We start from the raw sequence: 20,806 nt of genomic DNA on the forward strand, positions 1-20,806 counted from the left end.
TGATTGAACCACTACTTTTACTAAATGTTTGCTTTTACCAATGAAATTTTGTCTTTCATAATTTCCTTCTAATTATGGCTTCCCCCCCCCAACTTAAGCCAGTAAGGATGGCTTAGTTGTGATACATTCCTTTAATTTTTGTTTGCCTGGGAAACCCTTTCTCTCGCCTTCAATTCTGAATAATAACCTTGCCAGGCAGAGTGTTCTTGGCTGTAAGGTTTTTTTCCTTTCCGCACTTTTGACTATATCGTGCCACTTCTTTCTAGCCTGCAGATTTTCTGCTGGAAAATCAGTTGATAGTCTTATGGGTGTTCCCTTGTACATAACTAGTTGCTTCATTTTCTTTATTTCTTTGAACAGATTTTAACTTATTCATTGTTGTCTTTAATATTTATATGCAAAATTTGGGTGATCCATACGTAATTAGTGTAAAATTAAAAATTTATATTGCTTACTATCCATATGCTGTAATTGGTGTAAAGCTAGCTTAATTATATAAAAATAAAGCTCAAAGGAAAAAAAAGAAGTTAATATATTTCTCATTTTTAACTATTGAACTGAAATTGCATTTGAACTTTTATAGCAAATATCAATCTCTGTTAAGTGTTAGGCTGACTTCTTAAAGTTCTGGCTTTGTAAACAAAGTGATGAGAAAAGATTCCTAAGTTTGTTTATACTATATATTAACCAACCTATTTGCATAAGATTGAAGCTTATGGAAATTTTCTTACAGTGGTTAACTGAAAGAAGAAGATTAACATAAGAATACACTCTATAACTTATTTGTTTATTACTTAGAAATCAAATTTCTCAGAGTAAACATTAAACTGTACTACCCAAAGGAAATTGTCTTGCAATTTTCAGAAGAGTAGGAAGACAAGATTAAATTATTTATTAATGACATTTATACATTACAATTAACATATATTAATTACATATTAATATATATCAATAATATAATTTGTATTTAATGAAATTTATATTAATATATTAATGAACAATGCACATACAATGAATAATTCTTATTAATTTATTAATGAGGAAAATCTTAATTAATTAATTAATTAGTATGTTTGATTATGAGGCGAGCGAGCACATGAGTGGGGTCAAGGGGTGGGACTGCGGGACAGGGAAAGAGAATCCTAAGCAGTTCCATGCCGAGGGCAGAGGGGGACAGAGGGCTGTATCTTAGAACCCCGAGATCATGACCTGAGCTGAAATCAAGAGTCAGATGCTTAATCAACTGAGCCACCCAGGCGCCCCAAGAAGAAAATTGTTTCAGTAAGACATTTTGGTAGATGTGGGCATCCCTCAAGTTTTTCTTGAAGTAAAAATTATTAAAATAATGTGAGGAAAACAATGAGGCCACCAAACATCAGCAAATAATTGTGGAAGAGGCATAAATTAAGTTGTGGAAGAATTTGAGAAACAAGTGTTAGAACAAATTACACTGAGAGGTTTGCTATACAGTTGGAGGAAAGAATGAAAATTTCTATAATGTCTGGGTTCCTGTTGGATTCCACTTGAATTAAATGCTAAAAGTAATTTTTGAGTTTCATTTAAGCAGTGGTGATCCATCAAAGAGGTCATACTGCCTGCTTCACTGGAATATTCTGGAAATTGGGAAGGTGCGGTTTTTATCAACAGTGACTGGGGGTCACTTGCTGACATGTAATGGGTAGAAGTGGGGAGTTCTAGAAGTCTGCTATGTGTGGGATGGTTTTGTACAATGAAGAGTTGTCCCTTGTCCCACACAACTTTCAAAGGTCTCATTGGACATTCATGCAAGCGAAAAACCTGCTAATAGCCTAGAACCTAAACTGTTTTACATATAAATACAAAATATTTCTTGCATACTTTTCAAAGACACTGCATTTTTGGAGTAACCAGTGTACAAATGGAGGAAAAACTGTACCTTGTTTGGAACTTTGCTAAAAGCTGTTTCCCAATAATTCTCGTTCATTCATCAGTAACAGGCTGATTGCCTGTAACTGACTTGGCAGCAAAATCTGACCTGAGCCAATTTGAGGCTATTTGGAAAATTATGTCACTCACAGCAACACCTTTATCCGTCAACAGTTGTAACTGTCACATTCAAATGTCAACATAAAGCAATTGTGTTGACCTTCCCTATTCAAGATGTCCAGCTTTGAGGGGACCAGTAGCACTGTAATCACTTGCAAACTTACTAGAAATGCTCCATCCTAGACCTGTGAAATCTGAATCCATATTTTAACAAGAACCACAGGTCACTTATATACACGTCAAAATTTGAGGAACAATTATGTAGACCATAATTAGATGGAAATCTGTCTTAAATAAAAATGTATTCACTGCAGGTAATACCAACATCTGATCCTTCTATTTATGTCTTCTGATGTTGTTTGAGAATTTTACATATTGAGAGGTAGTCTATTTTACTATAACTTACTTTCTCTTACTTCTCCTTTAGTGCCAATACATTATATGTGGTTTTTGAAACTGTGAATTAATTCCATTTCAAGATAATAAAGAGGTTGTTGCCACAATACAAAGGGTATGTTGTTCTGATAGGGGCTGAGAGCTGCTGAATAATGGAAAGATGTAACAACAGAGAAAAATATATTTCCAACATATATGAATTCCGTAACAAAAACAATGTTTATTGGAAAAACTGTGTTAATGTCACCACTGATGGGAGAACTGCTTTGTCTGGAATAAAATTTGTATTCTGGGATAGAGATACAGAAATAGCTTCAAAAATACATTTATTCACTGTGTCATTGAGAGGTAAGAAGCTCCTGCAGCAAAGGAAGTGAAGCTAGAAGTGTACAAATCGGTACAAGATGTCGCTGATAGAGATAACAGTATAAAAGCCAGGGCTTTAAACTATTGTAAACTATTCACTGTTCTAAGTAGATGATGAGTGATGTTGAAAACATTCTGTATCTTGGACAAGGTCTTCAATTTCATCATGGCTGAGTACTTTGCAGGATTGTCCAACATAAAGGAACTACATGTTCTTATTTTTTAAAAACATTAGTGTTCACATTCTGTCTTTTCTAGGATAACAAGTGCCTAGCAATTCTGTGGTGGGACAGCAGAATTTTAAAACACCCTATACTTTCGAAATAAAAGTGTTCCTTCGATCACAAGTGGGAGTTTCTACTTTTGAAGGAAAGTTGGACTGTGGTGTGAGCGTAATGATAACATACCTTTGCAAGTGCTTCCTTCCTGATTGGCTTGAGAAAAACATGTCACCTGTAAAAATGCTCGTATCTGCCCACTTTAAAAAACTTGGAGGTAGACATTATGAATTCATTTTAGAACTCTTCCCCCAAATGACTATCAAATGGGTTTTGGCTCTCCTTGCTAAAAACAATTGTTAAAACTATAAAAACTAAAAAAAAAAACAACAACCCACTAACCTCTGATTAGTTGACAAGAAAATACTGTTCCTTAAGATACTGAATGAATTGGTGAGAGTAGGAAAAGGCTTTTATAAATTTTTTTTTTAAGATTACTTATTTATTTATTTGACAGACAGAGATCACAAGTAGGCGAGAGGCAGGCAGAGAGAGAAGGGGAAGCAGGCTCCCCGCCTGAGCAAAGAGCCCGATGCGGGACTCGATCCCAGGACCCCAAGATCATGACCTGAGCCGAAGGCAGCGGCTTAACCCACTGAGCCACGCAGGCACCCAGGAAAAGGCTTTTAAAGTGTTCTTTGACTGTAGAGTCTGTTCAGTTCTGTTTTAATTCAGGTCCCCCTGATGCCTTATCTGCAATTCTAAAACTCAAGAAACCCTGAAAACCAAGTTTTGTTCATAACTCACTTGACAACAAAACCTGACCTGCATTGGTTTAAGGCTATCAAGTATTGGGACGCCTGGGTGACTCAGTCATTAAGCGTCTGCCTTCAGCTCAGGTCATGATCCCAGGGTCTTGGGATTGAGCCCCTCATTGGGCTCCCTGCTCAGCAGGAAGCCTGCTTCTCCCTTCTCCCACTCCCCCTGCTTGTGTTTCCTCTCTCGCTGTGTCTGTCAAATAGATAAATAAAATCTTCAAAAAAAAGAAAAGGCTATCAAGTGTCTTTATTTTTCCGCGCAGTGTGCTTATTACATCTTTTGCTGAAGAACTATAAGGGATTCAGTTATGGGGTGCTATCCCAGGGTTTGCTGGGGGTGAATATAATATATGCTATATGAATTTTTCCAAGTTTATAAAATTCTGAATATCCTAATTTTTTCTGGTCCTAAGGGTGTTGGAGTCCATGGGCCTGTGCAGATTCCCAGCAGTGAACAGGAGATGAGTAAAGAATTGGAAAGTATTTTTGATGTTATGCAAGGGTCTTTTTCATTGTATTTTTATATTAAGGATCTATAATTCTGAAATTTGTCCCCTGATTTTTTTGTTGTTATAAGGATAGTGCAGTTACATCTTTGGGCAGAGGGTCTGTAAGCCAAAGTTAAAATGTAAGCCAAATAAATTGTCCCTGATAAAGAAACAGTTCATTCATTCACTCCACTTTGTCTTCACACAGAAACACTCTGAGCTCAATTGATGTGTGAGCTAAGAGGTTTTTGAGAGATGCTTTTGCTCTATCTGGGGTGTGAGCATAGGGGTGTCCTGACTGGCCTTACAAACTACCCAAAGACGTGAGTTTGAAAGAGCCCATCTGATTCAACAGACTGTACAAGTGTGAGAACTTATGCCAGCAACAATTTAGAGTGTCTATCCCTAGGATTGTACTTCTCCCAGAAAATGAAAAATGATGCAGGGAGACGAAAATGTTTCCCAAACCCCTTAGCTGTTAGCAAATGTTTACCAAGAAAACACTTCCATAATTCTCTGGAGGTTCTATAAGATTAGAAGGCACATGGGCAGGCTCCAAGTGGCTTTCACCCTGGGAAGTTTTGCCTTTCTTACTATCATTAAAGAAACCTTTTTAACAAGTCCTTCTATTTCTATTCTAAGCAAAAACATTTGCTGGTATGGCAGACATAACTTTCTAAATCTAAACTGAACTAGGAAAGTATAAAACCAAACAAGTGTTTGCAGGAATATTTTTCTTAAAGAATGCAAAGAATGCTAATTATAACGGAGGAGAAGGGGGCCTGACGCTAGGTGATTCTGAGACTAAAGGTGTCATATCTGATTTCAACGAGCACTGCAGTTAGGAACAAAGAGGCTGAATTGGTTGTATGTTTATTTAGGTGAAGGCTAAGTCAAGAACTTGACGGGAAAGAGATCTGTCTGTAATGTTGAAATAGGAATATGCACGGGACAGGAACGGGACTAAAGGCGGTAGAACTAAGTTCTACAGGGGTAAACTGTAAGAGCTCAAACTTTCATTTCACAAAAAAATAAAAGATTTGCCTCACTGAAGATAAAAAGTGCAAAACGAAGGAAGCTAATTGGCCCCACTGATGGCTTCACTAATTCATCTCCCCATGAACTTTTCATTGTCAGGGAAAAGTAGTGGATACCCTTGCCAAATAATTCAGCCATCCTGAATATCTGGCTTTCTGAATATTGGTTTCTCTCCTACCTATACCAAGATACGGAATCCGCCCACTTCTATCACCTCCACGACTCTTGCTCAAGTTCACCTCTGCTTGGGCAGCTGCTGTCTTCAAGCTTCGACCCTCACTCCCGTGGGGTCTGCTCTCCACGCAGCAGTCTGGGTGGTCCTTCTGAAACAGAAGTCAGAGCATGGCATTCTTTGGCCTGAAGCTTTTGACATCAACTGACATTAAATTCAGACTTCTTCCTTTGAGGGACTGGGCTCCCTGTTGCCCCCGATTCCAGTCTGTTACTTTTCTCCTTGCTCATGCCACTCTGTTCACCTTTGCCTCCTTACCCTTCCTTGAAAACACAAAACACACGTCCACCTCGTGGCCTTTGTACCTCTTCAGTCCCTCTGCCTAGATGATCTGTCCTCAGGCATCCGCAAGCCTTTTGCTCCTTTCGTTCTGCTCCAGCGTTACCTCATCCGGGAAGCCTTCCCTGTCTCCCCCAACCCCACCAGCGAAGCTTTTCTCTTTACCCTGGTTTAGAGTCCTCCACGGTACCAGCATCGCCTCTATATTTCAGGTCTGTCTGCCTACAGACAGACTTCCATTCAGACAGACAGACAGAGTCTTCCATTCTGTTCAGGCAGTATCCTCAGCTCCTATAACAGTATCTGCAATATAGTAAGTTTTCAGGACAAATGAATGGAGAAACACTTGTATTTGATGTTAAGTCTAAAAGCCAAAAATACATTAGTATATTTAGATAAAGCTGCTTTGGTAAAAAAAAAAAAAAAAAAAAAAAAAAAAAAGGTTGTTTTTCTTTATTATGGGTTCCTAAAGCCATTACTTTCTTGGGATCCGTTTTTCCTGTGCCATTTCTGGATTTTATGGGAAACTGAGTACAGTTACTTTTATAGTTTACTTCAGTACAATTGTAGCCATCAGTTGACATACACTTGTATTGTTCTAAACAAATATTCACTCTTTTAAGTATTTTGTATGTTTTCTTATTTAATAATCACACCTTATACATATGTACAAATCCATGAAAATGGGGGGAATTCTATTTATTTATTTATTTTTAAAGATTTTATTTGAGAGAGACAGAGACAACGACGGAGAGAGAACAGGAGAGAACACAAGCGGGGAGGAGAGGGAGAAGCAGGCTCCCCCACTAGGCAGGGAGCCTGATGGGGACCCTGGGATCATGACCTGAGCCAAAGGCAGATGCTTAAGCAATTGAGCCATCCAGGTGCCCGACAATGAGTACAATTTTGAACAGCAAGTAAACACTGAAGATACAGAGATATTTTTAAAAAGTTATGAGATTTATTTAATGACTGTTGGATAAGAAAACCCTTCAAAGGGACTGGCTGAGGGCAACTGAGAAGTTTCATCTCAGGTGTTTCAGCTGGAGCTGAGGTGTCAAGGGTGCCCCCCCCTTTTTTAAAGATTTTATTTATTTATTTGAGAGAGAGCTCGAGAGAGAAAGCATGAGAGGGGAGGTCAGAAGGAGAAGCAGACTCCCCGTGGAGCTGGGAGCCGGATGCAGGACTCTATCCCGGGACTCCAGGATCATGACCTGAGCTGAAGGCAGTTGCTTGACCGACTGAGCCACCCAGGTGCCCCAAGGGTGGCCCCCTTTTAAAGAGTCATGCACTAGACAGCCCACAAGCTGAACATCACTGGGAGAAACTACAGAACATGAAGGATCTACAGAGAGCTAAGATGAAGATGCAGACACAGGGAGCTTTGACACACCTTGGTAACATGTACTCTGTTCCTCATTCTCTCTTGAGCCCTTTGGTCCTAGCCGTGGTCATGCATTTTTAAAAATTTTCAGTCTCGATAACCACACTGTTCTTATCCTTCTGTTACTGTTATGATGGCTGAATTGATTTATGTCAGCAGGTGATCAAGGATAAGATACCTTCCTCCGTACTCTGTGTTTTTAGAGTACCTATGTGCTCTGGTTAGTTAATTAGCATTAATAATTAAACGTTTATAAATGGAGTGAATGGTTGCTAATCGGGGGACTCTGAGGTGGGCTGAAAGACACAGAAATCACACAGGTTATGTCAGTGAGGCAAACAACGCACACAGACGCCTGCTGTCTGAAAGAAAAGAGCACTGGGGGCCCACAGACTTCAGGCAACGCTGGGGACAGCAAATGCTAAGGAAGTGCAGGTTAAAAACAAAAAAATCAGGAAGTAGGAAACTAACTGTCTCTCAGCGGGTTGCCCTGGTCAGGGCAAACCTGCTGCTGGAGCTGCTTCTGCCTCTGCTCAGTGAGTCCTATCCCACACAGCATCTGCTTGCTTCCTCATTCCTTGAGATTCCGTCCACCTGGCTGTTGCGGTGAATGGAGTGGTGGTGGGAGTCAGAGAAAGGATCTGCCCTTTGCCTTAGAGACTGCTGCCCCAAACTGCTCTCTTGCTGAGACTATACACATTTGGGAAAGGGTGCTCTATAAGAAAATGGAACTACCAGGAGTGCCTGGGTGGCTCAGTCCATTAAGCGCCTGACTCTTGATTTCAGCTCAGGTCATGATCTCAGGGTCATGACCTCAAGCCCTGCATCCGGCTCCATGCTGGGTGTGGAGCTTACTTGAGATTCTCTCTGCCCCACCTCCCTTTCTCTCTAAAGAAAAAAAGAAAAAGAGAGAAAATGGGACAAATTCTAAAAGATCATAGATGCTGGGCATCCCAAACTGACCTCGATGATTTGGGCAACAATGTTACATATAAAGAAATATCATGAGGGAAAATCTGGGGGAGCACACTGGTGTGCAAATTTTATAGAGCAATCTATAAATAATATGTGTATTAGTAATCATTATATTTTATAGACTGTACTGTAAGTAATGTGTATGTATATATAAATAATGTTTCTATTAAAAGCATTAATGCAAATTAACAAAAAAAGCAATAATATTACATAAAAAAACAGGCAATGGACACTAATATATCATTCTCAATCAATAGTACAAAAAGTAAACATGAAAAAATAGTGTTCGTCATTTTTGTTATTGAGTAAGTGCTGTTTAAAACAGGATATGAGGGGCGCCTGGGTGGCTCAGAGGGTTAAAGCCTCTGCCTTTCGCTCAGGTCATGATCCCAGGGTCCTGGGATCGAGCCCCGCATCGGGCTCTCTGCTTGGCCAGGAGCCTGCTTCCTCCTCTCTCTCTCTCTGCCTGCCTCTCTCCCTACTTGTGATCTCTGTCAAATAAATAAATAAAATCTTAAAAAAACAAAACAAAACAGGATATTATTTTGGACCATCACATTTTCTAATATAGGCAAATAATACTTAATAATTGGAAGGTATCTTTGCAATATCTCACAGAGCTTTGAAATGTTTATAAACGTTAACCCAGTCGTTCCACTTTAAGGAGTCTCTTCTAGGAATTTAGAGATCTCAACAAAGATTGGTATTTTCAGTGTTCATTCTAGCATGTTTGTAAACTGCCCAAAGGTCTGGAACATCCTCAAAGCCATCAATAGATAAATAGATTAAAAAATGGCTGGAACATATTTCAACCATTAAAAGTTATATTTAAAAAATTAGTCACAGTAAAAAATACTCCACTTATAAATTCTGAAGCAGCGAGACAAGCAAGATTCTAACTTGTATAGCATGGTGCTAATTTTATAATAAAATTTTTTTTATGGTTTGAACATGAACAAGGAAGGAATACATCAAAATGTTAACAATGGGGTGATATGTTGCAGGGAGTTAGAGGTAATTTTAATTGAAAGTATTTGTTTTCTGTCATCTCCAAAACTCTATTTTTGTAAAATAGAAATATAGAAATTAATAAAAATGGGCATATATTTCTTTTATACTGAGAAGAAAAGATGAAAATTAAAGAGGATTTAGAATGTCATTTGTCTGATAAAAATGTCAAATGTGTATCCACATGGATATATAATAGGATTTTGCTGTCACTTTTTTCTTGACATCTATGAAGATAGGCAAGATTTGGGAAAATAACAGCAACAACCAACAATCACCAAAGCGCTCAGGAAAATAGAAAGAATTACATACAGAATCATACCATATCTAAAACTTCTCTTTGGCAGTCCATAATGGCCTTTTGCTATTTGATTTCTCTAGCACAGGGAAGCAGAAATTCAATTATTGGCAGTGCACTTAATTTTATTTTTAATCATAGTTAATAGAAAGACCTATTGTTTTAGGTGTGGGATGCAGTTTTTATAGCCTGCTGCTTCTCAATCAAAAGCATTCTAATTTCTAAAGACAAGCTTGTAAGAGTGCAGTTAATTGTGTGTAGACTACTTACCAAATCATCTGTGACTAATAAAACTTGAGAAAGAAGAGGAGGAAAGAGTGTCCGCCTTTCAGTAACATGCCTGTCTTACAACAGCCAAACTCTTCTTAGGCAATACTCTGTTTGCTCAGAGGGCCATGTGTTTAATTGTAAAAATCTGTCAGTATCCTAGGATGTAAAAGACATCAATCATTTCTGTCAACAGGAAAGAGTGACGGCTGTGTGACTCTCCTATCATTAGGAAAAGATGTGCTCAAGAGAAAAAAATGTAGTCTTGGGAGGGATGAGCAACTATAGGTTACAGGAAAAAGAGTTCCAGACTGCAATTTCACCCCCCTTCCTTTCCCTGGACTGGAATATTATATTTCTCATTTCATGTAGTTCCATGTTTGCAGGAAGACATTATGTAAGTCCGCCTGTCTCAGCTGTGCAATATCCACTAAGTGCTTTAAAGTGGCCATCATTATTAACAGTTTGCTGGACGTGGAGGGATTGCTTCCTTTGGCCTTGGCTGAATGTAATATTATGTAATGAGGCTGGAGCTGGCTTATAGTCAAAACCATACCCCAAAAGGTCTGCTCATCAAGCCACAAGGCAACAGGTTCTCCTTCTCTTAAGACTTTATTCTAGGTGGACTAAAAACCTAAAAATTGCTGTATTGGTACAGTTCCATGGGCAGAATGGGAATTTTTCATGTTTTACTCCCAACCTATTATTTTATGCTAAGATTTCTGAATTAGCTTGCGTTTTAAAGACACCGAGTCTTTAAAAAGACAAATTCCAGTATTCTCTAAATTTGTGTGACCTTACACTGGTTACTTCGCTTTTCTGGGCCTCAGTTTCCTTACCTATAAATTAGCAGTAACCAGTCTGGGAAGTTGGAAGAGGGTTTATAGGTGATATCATCAAGCCTCCTACTTCTTAACTCTGTCAATTCAAGCAAGTAATTTCACCTTTTCGACCCGTGTATCCCCGCCTCAGAGTGGGCCCCTTGTGGCTCCTGGCTGCAGTAGACGAGGGGAGGATGACACAGGCAAAGCTCCTGGAACAGTGCCTGGGCACTTGGTGGCTTGAGAGTTCCTGAAAGTAGTAACAGTAATGCTAGTGAACATTCCGTAGGATGACACGGTTGAGTCACGCAACTCGGGAAGGACAGAGAAGAAGAAACGGAAACAGGGACACAGGCCCCGCCGACGGAGCCCTCCTGGCCCGCGGGGGCGGCCAGCCTGCGCCGCGACGCACCCGGACCCGGCACCGCCTCGCCCCACCCCTGCCAGGCCGGGGCGAATCCGGGCGGCGAGTTCCGGGCGGCCGCGCGGCGCGGTCCCCTCTCAGGCCCTCCCTCCTCCCCTCCTCCGCGCCTCCAGCTGTGCCAGCTGCGCCCGAGCCGGAGACTTCGCAGTCACCGCGCAGGTGCCCGCGGCCGCCTTCGTCCTACAGGTAGGAGCCGCGCCGCCGCATGGCGCGCCAGGCTCCCGCGGGCGTCTGGTTTCCGCTGCCCTCGCCCTTCGTCCCTCCTCCCGCCGGCCCCCGGGCAGCGGGCCGCTTCCCGCCCAGCTCGGACTGGACCTTGGAGGAGGCGTCGGCGGCGGGCGCCAGCGCCGGACGGCCCCGCGGTACTAGCCTTCCTGGCGGGCCGGGGGCCTCCAGTGCGCGCCTTCGGGCCCAGGGCTCGCGGAGTCGACGCAGGCCAACTTCGGCGCGCTTTCGCCCGGGTCGGGGCTGCCTGGAGCGCAGAGGCGCGCGGGCTCCAGGGGAGATGGGGGCGTGCCCTCGGGGTGCACGGTGGGCCACGCCTGTGCGGTGGGGCCGGTGTCCCCCGGTCCTGCCCTGCGCGGGGATGACGGGGATGGCGGCGCCAGGGGACCAGCATCCCGGACCAAGCAGGAAGTGCTGCGCTCCGAGGCTTAGAGCCCAGCCTTCCAGATGCACGGCCCTGGGCGTGTGGGCAGGCAGCTGCTCTGTGCGCTCACGAGGTGGTGACGGTGGGGTGGGGCGAGGGGGCCGGGAGCGGGGCGTGGGTTAAAGGGCTCATTTGTCTCTCTTCACCTCGAGGTGTTTGGGACCTCAGTCTCAGATGCAGGAGCGGGCTGCTCCCAGCATTGGATAGGATCTTGTGACGCCCTTCAGAACTGCCCTTGTACAATCAATCATTCCAGAGCTATCGCCACGCCTGTATTTGCTGCTTCTCCAAGTCTCGGTTTATTGCCTTCTTTACTTACTCTGGGAAGTACTAGATGCAGGTAGATGCTTAAGACCACATGGTTTGTTTCTGTGTTTGATCATCTCTAGGCCTTTCCTCAGAATGGAGAGTTCCATTAACTTTTATCCGCCAGGTCTGCCAACTTCAGTTGAGATAACCCCTTGTGGGCCTTCTGAGGGCTTTGGGGGGACTAGGTACCCAGAGACCTTTGTGATTCGTTAAAAGGGCTAATTAATGGTGGTGTGATGAAAGCCTAAAGAATGAAAAGAATCGACAGCTTGAACTGTTCACATTTACACATTCACCACATTTACACATTGCCTGTTTGGATAAAGATCTTTCAGTATTAAATGTTTTGTAAGATACATACAATTGAATCTGTACGCAGGCTTTTAGCTTGAATTTGTCTACAGAGTTTAAATGTTGTTTGTGGATCTTTCAACTAATTGTGTGAACTCCCAGTGTGCCTTTCCAGGATCCAGTATAACACAATCCATACAAAAAGAAGGGTAGTTAAGGATTTGAGGGAGGCGTGTTTTTACCATGTTTGTCCCTGATGTCAGAGTAGTTATTACTCACAGTGATAAGTGCTGTATAAAGCTCATTTAGGGGGCGCCCGCCTGGGTGGCTCAGTGGGTTAAGCCTCTGCTTTTGGCTCAGGTCGTGATCTCAGGACCCGGGGCTCGAAACCCTCATTGGGCTTTCTGCTTGGCAGGGAGCCTGCTTCCTCCTCTCTCTCTGCCTGCCTCTCCACCTACTTGTGATCTCTCTCTGTCAAATAAATAAATAAAATCTTAAAAAAAAGTTAAGCTCATTTAGGTTTGTTGATTCACTTAAAATGGGATAGTGGGAGACCCTGCTCCTTGGGAGTTGTCTGATGGCCAAGCGTGGGTTTCTTAATGAGAATTTATTATGACATTCATTTACCTTGAACTCTTACAGAGTTTTTAAAAGTTGCTCTATATTTATTGTGGAAATACATCACATAAAATTTGCCACGTTAGCCATCTGTAAGCATACAGTTCAGTCGCATTATGTGCTTCTCATTGTGCTTCCATCCCCGCTGTCCACCCACAGAACACTGTTTTGTCTTCCTTCTAGGGTTTTCAGAATATTTTGATGGCCATGATTGTGCTGCAGGCTTTGGTCTTCTCATGAAGCAGAGTTTGAGATCCTTCTCGTAGCTTTACAGAAATGCACTTTTAAAGAGGAAAAGTGAAAAGCCACAGCCAGTTTGTTTAGTCAATCTTATCTCCATCAAGAAAGATCTGTGACTTTACTAGATACGGGTGAGCTAGTTAAATTTGCATATAAAAGTATTGTGAAGTTTAGCTTTCCAGAGGGAGGAAGAGAGGGAGGAATCTGGAGGAGTCCAGGAGGGAGTTATTGTTCTTGATCATTTCCTCCCTCTTAATATATCTCACAGAACATCCAAATACTTTTGTATCCTTTAGCTGTTCAGTAGCATATATCTAATGATTACTGAGCTCAGATCATCGTACCTTTTTCATAAGTAGAAGTAGTTTTGACCAAGCTAGCTATTGGGTACAGTAATTTCTTCTGCCCTCCCGGTATTTACTAAACATCGCTGCTAGAGGACTCAGCACAGGAGATGTGGCTCTTTAAACTCACAGTTGGTCTGAGTCATTGTGTTCAGGAGACAGCTGTCCCTGTGCCAAGCCTGGTTGTATGTTTACAATCCTTTAAGTGTTAGCACTACACAATAAAACTTGTTCTCCAGCTGGGCTGTGGATAAGTGTTGTTGCAGAGTGAAAATGAGAAACTTGTAACCTACATTTCCCATAAGCCCGTGACTTTCCTGATTAGAAAAAGAGTTTTACAGATCACATCTTTGGCTGCAGTGGGAATGCATTCCAGTGTGTTGGTCTCCCTGAATTCACAGTGCAGTGTAAAATCTGGGTCCCAGATGTTTCATGCTGGGTCATTCAACCATGCTGTATGTATGTCAGTGTTTTGTAGTGTCACAGGGTTTCTTTTTTCTCTTTCTGCTGTGAAATTTTCTTAATTTTTGAATTTATTAAACAAACATTGTAGGGACAGAGGAAAATGATTGATTTATTTAGCCAACATTTATGTAGGGCTTACTATGTGCCAAGCATTATTTCTGTGCATTTTACAAATGTGAACACATTTAATCCTCAAAATAATCCTGGCGAAGAGGTAATAATATCATCTCTGTTTTATAGATGAGGTGATTGGAAGCACAGAGAGATCATATAGCTGGCATATGGCAGACCTGGGGTCCTATCTCTGGCAGCCTGTACCCAGAATCTGGACACAGGTGTATCACCAGTGCCCTATAACTTGATATTCCATCCTCCCAATGAAGAAGCTTTTTTCAGGTTGTGATATTCCTAGCTTGTACTTGTCGTTGTCCTTAGGGAGAAATAATTTGACATAATTGCAATCAGAAAATCAGTTTAACTCCCTTATTGTTCAGAAGAGGTAATTAAGGGAGAGTTTGGTTATGACCTGTATTTCCAAGGCAAGGTCCTGGAAAATTTCTTTTGGGCTAATTGAGCCTTACCTCCTGTTTGAGGAGGTTGGGGTAGAGATCCTAGGAAGGTCTGGAAAGGCCACAGTGTTTTTTGTTTTTTCGTTTTGTTTTGTTTTTTAGTTTTCTATTTTTTTTAAACTTTATTTTGTTTTTTCAGAGTTCCAAGACTCATTGTTAATGCATCACATGCACTGCTCCATGCAATACATGCCCTCCTTAATACCCACCATCAGTCTCACCTAACCCCGTACCCCCTTCCCCTCCAAAACCCTCAGTTTGTTTCTCAGAGTCCACAGTCTCTTATGGTTCGTCTCCCGCTCCGATTTCCCCAAACTCCCTTCGCCTCTCCATCTCCCCAGGTCCTCTGTGTTATTGCTTATGCTTCACAAGTAAGTGAGACTATATGATAATTGACTTTGTCTGCTTGATTTATTTCACTCAGCATAATCTCCTCCAGTCCTATCCATGTTGATACAAAAGTTGGGTATTCATCCTTTCTGATGGAGTCATAATATTCCATTGTATATATGGACCATATCTTCTTTATCTGTTTGTCTGTTGAAGGGCATCTTGGCTCTTTGCACAGTTTGGCAACTGTGTTCATTGCTGCTATGAACATTGGGGTACATATGGCCCTTATTTTCACTACATCTGTATCTCTGGGGTAAATACCCAGTAGTGCAATTGCAGGGTCATAGGGTAGCTATTTTTAATTTCTTGTGGAGTCTCCACACTGTTTTCCAAAGTGGCTGCACCAAGTTGCATTCCCACCAACAGTGTAAGAGGGTTCCCCTTTCTCCACATCCTCTCCAACACTTGTTGTCTACTGTCTTGTTGATTTGGGCCATTCTGACTGGTGTAAGTTGGTTTCTCAATGTGGTTTTGATTTGAATCTCCCTGATGGCTAATGATGATGAACATTTTTTCATATGTCTGTTAGCCATTTATATGCCTTTTTTTTTTTGCGGGGGGTGGGGTGGGGGATATTCACCAATCGGGGGGAAATGCTTCAGTATTTTAATAATCATTTTGACCATCCTCGGGGCGCCTGGGTGGCTCAGTGGGTTGAACCGCTGCCTTTGGCTCAGGTCATGATCTCAGGGTCCTGGGATCGAGTCCCGCATCGGGCTCTCTGCTCAACGGGGAGCCTGCTTCCCTCTCTCTCTCTCTGCCTGCCTCTCTCTCTACTTGTGATCTCTCTCTGTCAAATAAATAAATAAAAAAATCTTAAAAAAAAAAGAATAATCATTTTGACCATCCTGGAGTTAATCTGCTCAATTAAATCCTGGGTGATGTCAGGGGTGCACAGAGCAGAAGCTTATGGCCAACTGTGGCCCATGGGAAGTCTTGGTGTTTAGGGCTCCAGATCCCAGATTCCTTCCCCAGTTGTTGCTGATGCCTGTGGCCCTGGGCTCCCCTCTGCACAAAGGGAATTGTTATTCTGTACTCAATCATTTTTTGAGTTTTTTGAATCTCGAGTTGGGAAACTATTGAAAACCTCTGATGCCCAAAAGAAAATCAGCCAAGAGCAACACGGAAATAAAATAACTTCATTTGGTTGGTCCTTCTGTTGAGAGAGAGAGAGAGAGAGATGCATCTAAGGGCATAAACTGACAAACTTTATATTAAGAACAGGGACATCAAAGTTCAGTATTCAACAGTGATTTTTTTCCCCAAGTTTGAATGAGGGGGAATAAGGAATATACATGGGAAAAGAAAAGTGGTGGACAGGGAGGTAGAAACAAATGCAGAGAGAGGAGGAAGCAGAAGAGGGTGCAAAGAATGAGAAGACAGGGCTAAAACCTTACCAGTTCTTTCTACAAGGCTGCTTTTTAGTGTGTTACCTCTTACTGCCCTTCAAGATGCCAAACGGAGTTAAAATTATTTTTCCTGGGGCGCCTGGGTGGCTCAGTGGGTTAAGCCGCTGCCTTCGGCTCAGGTCATGATCTCAGGGTACTGGGATCGAGTCCCACATCGGGCTCTCTGCTCAGCGGGGAGCCTGCTTCCCTCTCTCTCTCTCTGCCTGCCTCTCTGTCTACTTGTGATCTCTCTCTGTCAAATAAATAAATAAAATCTTTAAAAAAAATTATTTTTCCTTTGGTTTGTCATGAAGTGACTTCAATGTTGCTTAAAACCATTGCTAATCAACAAAGGATGGGGACAAGGAGATACCGGGTGGCTCTTTGGCCCTTGCTTGGGAACTTCCTACCCATCTAGTCTATTTTTGTTTACATCATTTTCGTATGCATAGATTTTTATACAAAGCATGATGTTGGAATCACTAGGTTTGTAATTGTTTTCTTTATTATCTACCTTCCCTGTGAGAGGAGAAGGCTCTTGAGGCCACAGACTGTGTTTTTGACATTTTTGTGTCTCCAGTGTTCATTGTGGTGAACCACAGTTGTGAGCTGAATGAAAAGGTACATTTAATGGATGAAGGAAGATGGTGTGATTCATTTTATTTAAAATATATAGATATTTCCAGAAAAGAAGATTTTTTTTAAAAGATTTTATTTATTTATTTGACAGACAGATCACAGGCAGAGAGGCAGTCAGAGAGAGAGGAGGAAGCAGGCTCCCTGCTGAGCAGAGAGCCCGATGCGGGGCTCGATCCCAGGACTCTGGGATCATGACCTGAGCTGAAGGCAGAGGCTTAACCGACTGAGCCACTCAGGCGCCCCCAGAAAAGAAGATTTTTATGGCTGTTTTACTGAGTTATTTGTTCTATTGTGCCATTTAATTATTCTTACAAATACATTTGTAGATGTGGAGTGAACAGTCTGTGGGATTTATCATATGTATTCATTTTTTTTTTTTTTTGCCTTTTCCCCTGCAATGTTCTCTACCCAAGTTTTGATGAAAGAGTCTTTAGAAATTAGATTGGAGAGGTAGCAATGGATTGGGATGTGGGTTCCATGGCTTGGAGCAGGAAAACAGCTCCAGATGTATGGAAGGGAGGTGGTGTGAATATGGGAGACTTGATAAAAAGGGCTAACAGTAGGAAAAATAGCAAACTGAAGAAAAAATCTGACATTGTTTTGAAAAAAATCTCACCATTGCTCCCACTTTGGAATAAAAATGTAGAAGCGAAGGTAAGGGTACAGGATTTGGAGAGGAAGTATATTTGTGGTACTAACATGATAGTGATGTCAAAAACAACCACTACCACCACAACAAAAACAGAAAAGGGAGAGGGGAAATCCAGCCAGAATCCTATTATCCTAAGGAAAAACCCACCTATTGGGATATGTAGATGGTAAATATTTCAAAATTAGGAACATGGCAGAAAGACTGTAACTCCAAATCTTACCTCGCCTCAATCCCAACACCAAGCTGCTACTCTTGGGGTGATGGGGCGTTGACTAAGCAAAGTAGGTCTGTGAGGCTTGTAAGGCACAGTTGGGCTCCACAAAGTCCCCACTGGGAGAAATAATGACTGTGGACCTCAGCTTTGGGCCAAAGACCTTGCGTTCAGATCTAGAGGACTCTACCACCATGTGATATAAGACAAGTAACTTCAAAATTCTCTATGCCTTAGTTTCTCCATCTGTAAAACAGGGATAAAAGTTGTACCTGTCTCACAGGACTGTGGTGAAGACCACAGGAAACAATGCCTAGAAAGGGTTTAACATGAGCCTGGAGCATAGAAATGGCACAGGAAATGTTAGGTCCCCTCTTTCACACATTGCCTTCCTGTCTCTGTCCCAAATTGTGTACGAGTGACATCCATGAATAATAACCAAGCAAACTGGAATTGCTGCCAGAGTAGACAGGGAGATGTGGCTCTGTGGAATATGGCTGAGGGAGAAATGAATTTGGAAAGGAAATCTTGAATGAGAGTGGGATTTCATGAGACCCCAGGGAAGAGAAGTAGTGGGAAGACTTCTGGCTTCAAATCTGGTTCTAACTAGAGGGAATGAACTGTTTGCCTTTGATAATTATGCTTTTGGGGTATATGTTTTGACATTAGTTAGAAAATTTGATTTTTTCTTAACCCATAAGTCTAGCATGGCGTATAATAGAGGAACCTTGATTCATTTAATAGCAGTATAGTATTTAATAGAAGAAGCATGATTCATTGCTCTTTACCAATGAGTGTAGTTACAGAGGTGTGTTTTTAAAATGTATTTAGAATTAAGAAGAATGGGGTATACTCTCCAGGTAGGAGTGAACTAGTTCATGGTGTGTCAGAAAAACACCCTTCCCATGACATTCTTCAGCTTCACATTATATGGGAGAAGGACATCTCCGACACCATTATCTTTGTAAGGCTGTGGATAATACGTATCGGCATGAACCATTCCCGTTCTCCATCTCCACCCCTAAGAACCTCTTTTCTAATGGAGAGCCTCTGTAAAATCTCATTATGTAAATACCCAAAAGGAGAGCTGTTCTTCTTGACAGTTCTTAGATGGCCGAAGCTGAGCCAGCTGCCTCCTCCAGTGTTCCCTCCCTGACTACCACCTGGCATCCTCTGCCCCTCAGCGCTGGAACCCCAGCACTCCTAGGAGCAGATGTGAAGGCACTGCCTCAGTTTTCACCTTTCTCAGCAGCCACTGCCCATCTCTTGGGCTTATAAGAAGGGTTCTGTTTCTGGAACACTCCAAGCTGGGTTCCACCATAGGGCCTTTGAACGGATGGTACTGTTCCCTCTGCCTGGGACGCCCTTGTCCTAAGTCCCGGCATGGCTTGCATCTTTTTAACACTGAGGTTATGGGAAAAAGTTCAAATGTTACCTTCCTAGAAAGGCTTTCCCTGACCGTGGGATCTGCTTCCCCACACAGTCTGCATTGCATTGCCTCCCAGCTCATCCCTCCTAGCCTGTCATTATGCGTTATTTTTATCCCAGCACTTACCCTGTTTGAATTTTTCTTCTGATCTGGTTTTCTTGAATACCGAGTTTCCTACACAAGAATGTAAGCTCTGTGGGGCGCCTGGGTAGCTCAGTGGGTAAAAGCCTCTGCCTTCGGCTCAGGTCTGATTTCAGGGTCCTGGGATCGAGCCCCGCATCGGGCTTTCTGCTTGGCGGGGAGCGTACTTCCCTCTCTCTCTGTCTGCCTCTCTGCCTACTCGTGATCTCTGTCTGTTAAATAAATAAATTCTTTAAAAAAAAAAAAAAGAATGTAAGCTCTGTGACTGCTGGGACTTGCCTGGCACATAGTAGGTGCTCAATAATTACTTGTTCAGCAAATGCCTCTCCCAATTGCTGTATGAGTATATGATGTTAGTGTGAACCCTGGTTTCCCAAACAGTTCAACTGCTCTCCTAATTGTTCTTTTCTGCCCCTGCACATGTTATCACGTTCATGGCAACGATTCACTGATGAGTGTTACTACCATTTGGAACAAGGGTCCCTGTTGACCCGTGGGAAATAAAATTCGTAGCTTCCTATGTCAATGTCACCTTTCATTTTCAGAGAGCTTATGAGGAGTGGATTCAGCTGCACCCATCTGTCCTAGGGGTGAATTACCTGTGACAGAAGGGATCAATTCAGCATGAAAGTAATGGAAAGTAAACCCGATCAATTTCGGGAAACGCCTGTACCCCCTCTTCTTCTGAGTGCTACGAGGGACAGTTTAGGGAGGGTGATGCGAACTGGGGCGTGTGCATTACTCTGTAAGACACCAGGAGAACAGATATGCATGTTGGCAAGGTTTGCCCTGTCTGATCCCACTGGAAGACACTGAACAGGCTTGACTCACGGCGAGGTAATTTTTGCAACTCTATTGACAAAAAGGCTAATTGGGTTGACAGTGAAAGCCATCACCCTGTGTTTGCAGTGGTTCCTGCTCATGCTGGGGTTGGAGGGCTTATGAAGCCGAGTCCTTCGATGCCCACCGAGTGCTAAGCAAGTGCACGTGCGTGTAAGGTGTGTTCTGCCGGCCTGGGGCTTGTGGTCGAAGTTGATCAGTCCGCTGAAGGCAGGACTGTGTCGTGCAGCTGAGGCCTGCCCCACCACCTGGAATGGGCTGGCATTTGAAATGATCGCATGTTCCAGTTTTTCAAGGTAGTGGTTTCAAACTGCTCCATGTTTCAGGTGCAATTGTAACTGGGGTGGGGTCGGGATGCAGAGAGCAGAGTTCTGGGGCTTCTCTAAACCCCACGTACACCAAAAGCATCTCATTAAAAACCCGTAATTTAGTATATTTGCCTTTTAAAAAATATTTTTATCTTTTATTTTTAAAGATTTTTCTGCTTATTTATTTGAGAAAGAGATTGAGGGAGAGAGAGAACATGAGTGGGGGGAGGAGCAGAGGGAGAAGCAGGGAGGGAGCTTGGACCTGGTGCTCCATCCCAGGACC

At 42.4% G+C, this 20,806-nt stretch overlaps 1 protein-coding gene and 1 long non-coding RNA gene across 2 annotated transcripts in view; one reads left to right on the top strand and one right to left on the bottom strand.

Moving 5' to 3' along the window:
• Positions 1–4,798: 4,798 nt before the first annotated feature.
• On the bottom strand, positions 4,799–10,169 carry LOC123940629. Its single transcript, XR_006818091.1, has 3 exons — positions 9,796–10,169; positions 6,026–6,163; positions 4,799–5,672 (listed from the first exon to the last, which is right to left on the bottom strand). It is a non-coding gene; the product is annotated as an uncharacterized LOC123940629 (long non-coding RNA).
• Positions 10,170–11,103: 934 nt separating this feature from the next.
• Positions 11,104–20,806, top strand: part of PLD1 (phospholipase D1) — a 205,241-nt gene continuing 195,538 nt past the window's right edge. The window contains exon 1 of the mRNA XM_046003568.1: positions 11,104–11,223. The gene's annotated coding sequence lies outside the window, so the exon portion shown is untranslated. The remainder of the gene's footprint in view (positions 11,224–20,806) is intronic.

This window comes from Meles meles, chromosome 4 (assembly GCF_922984935.1).
Source record: "Meles meles chromosome 4, mMelMel3.1 paternal haplotype, whole genome shotgun sequence".
Lineage (NCBI taxonomy): Eukaryota > Metazoa > Chordata > Mammalia > Carnivora > Mustelidae > Meles > Meles meles.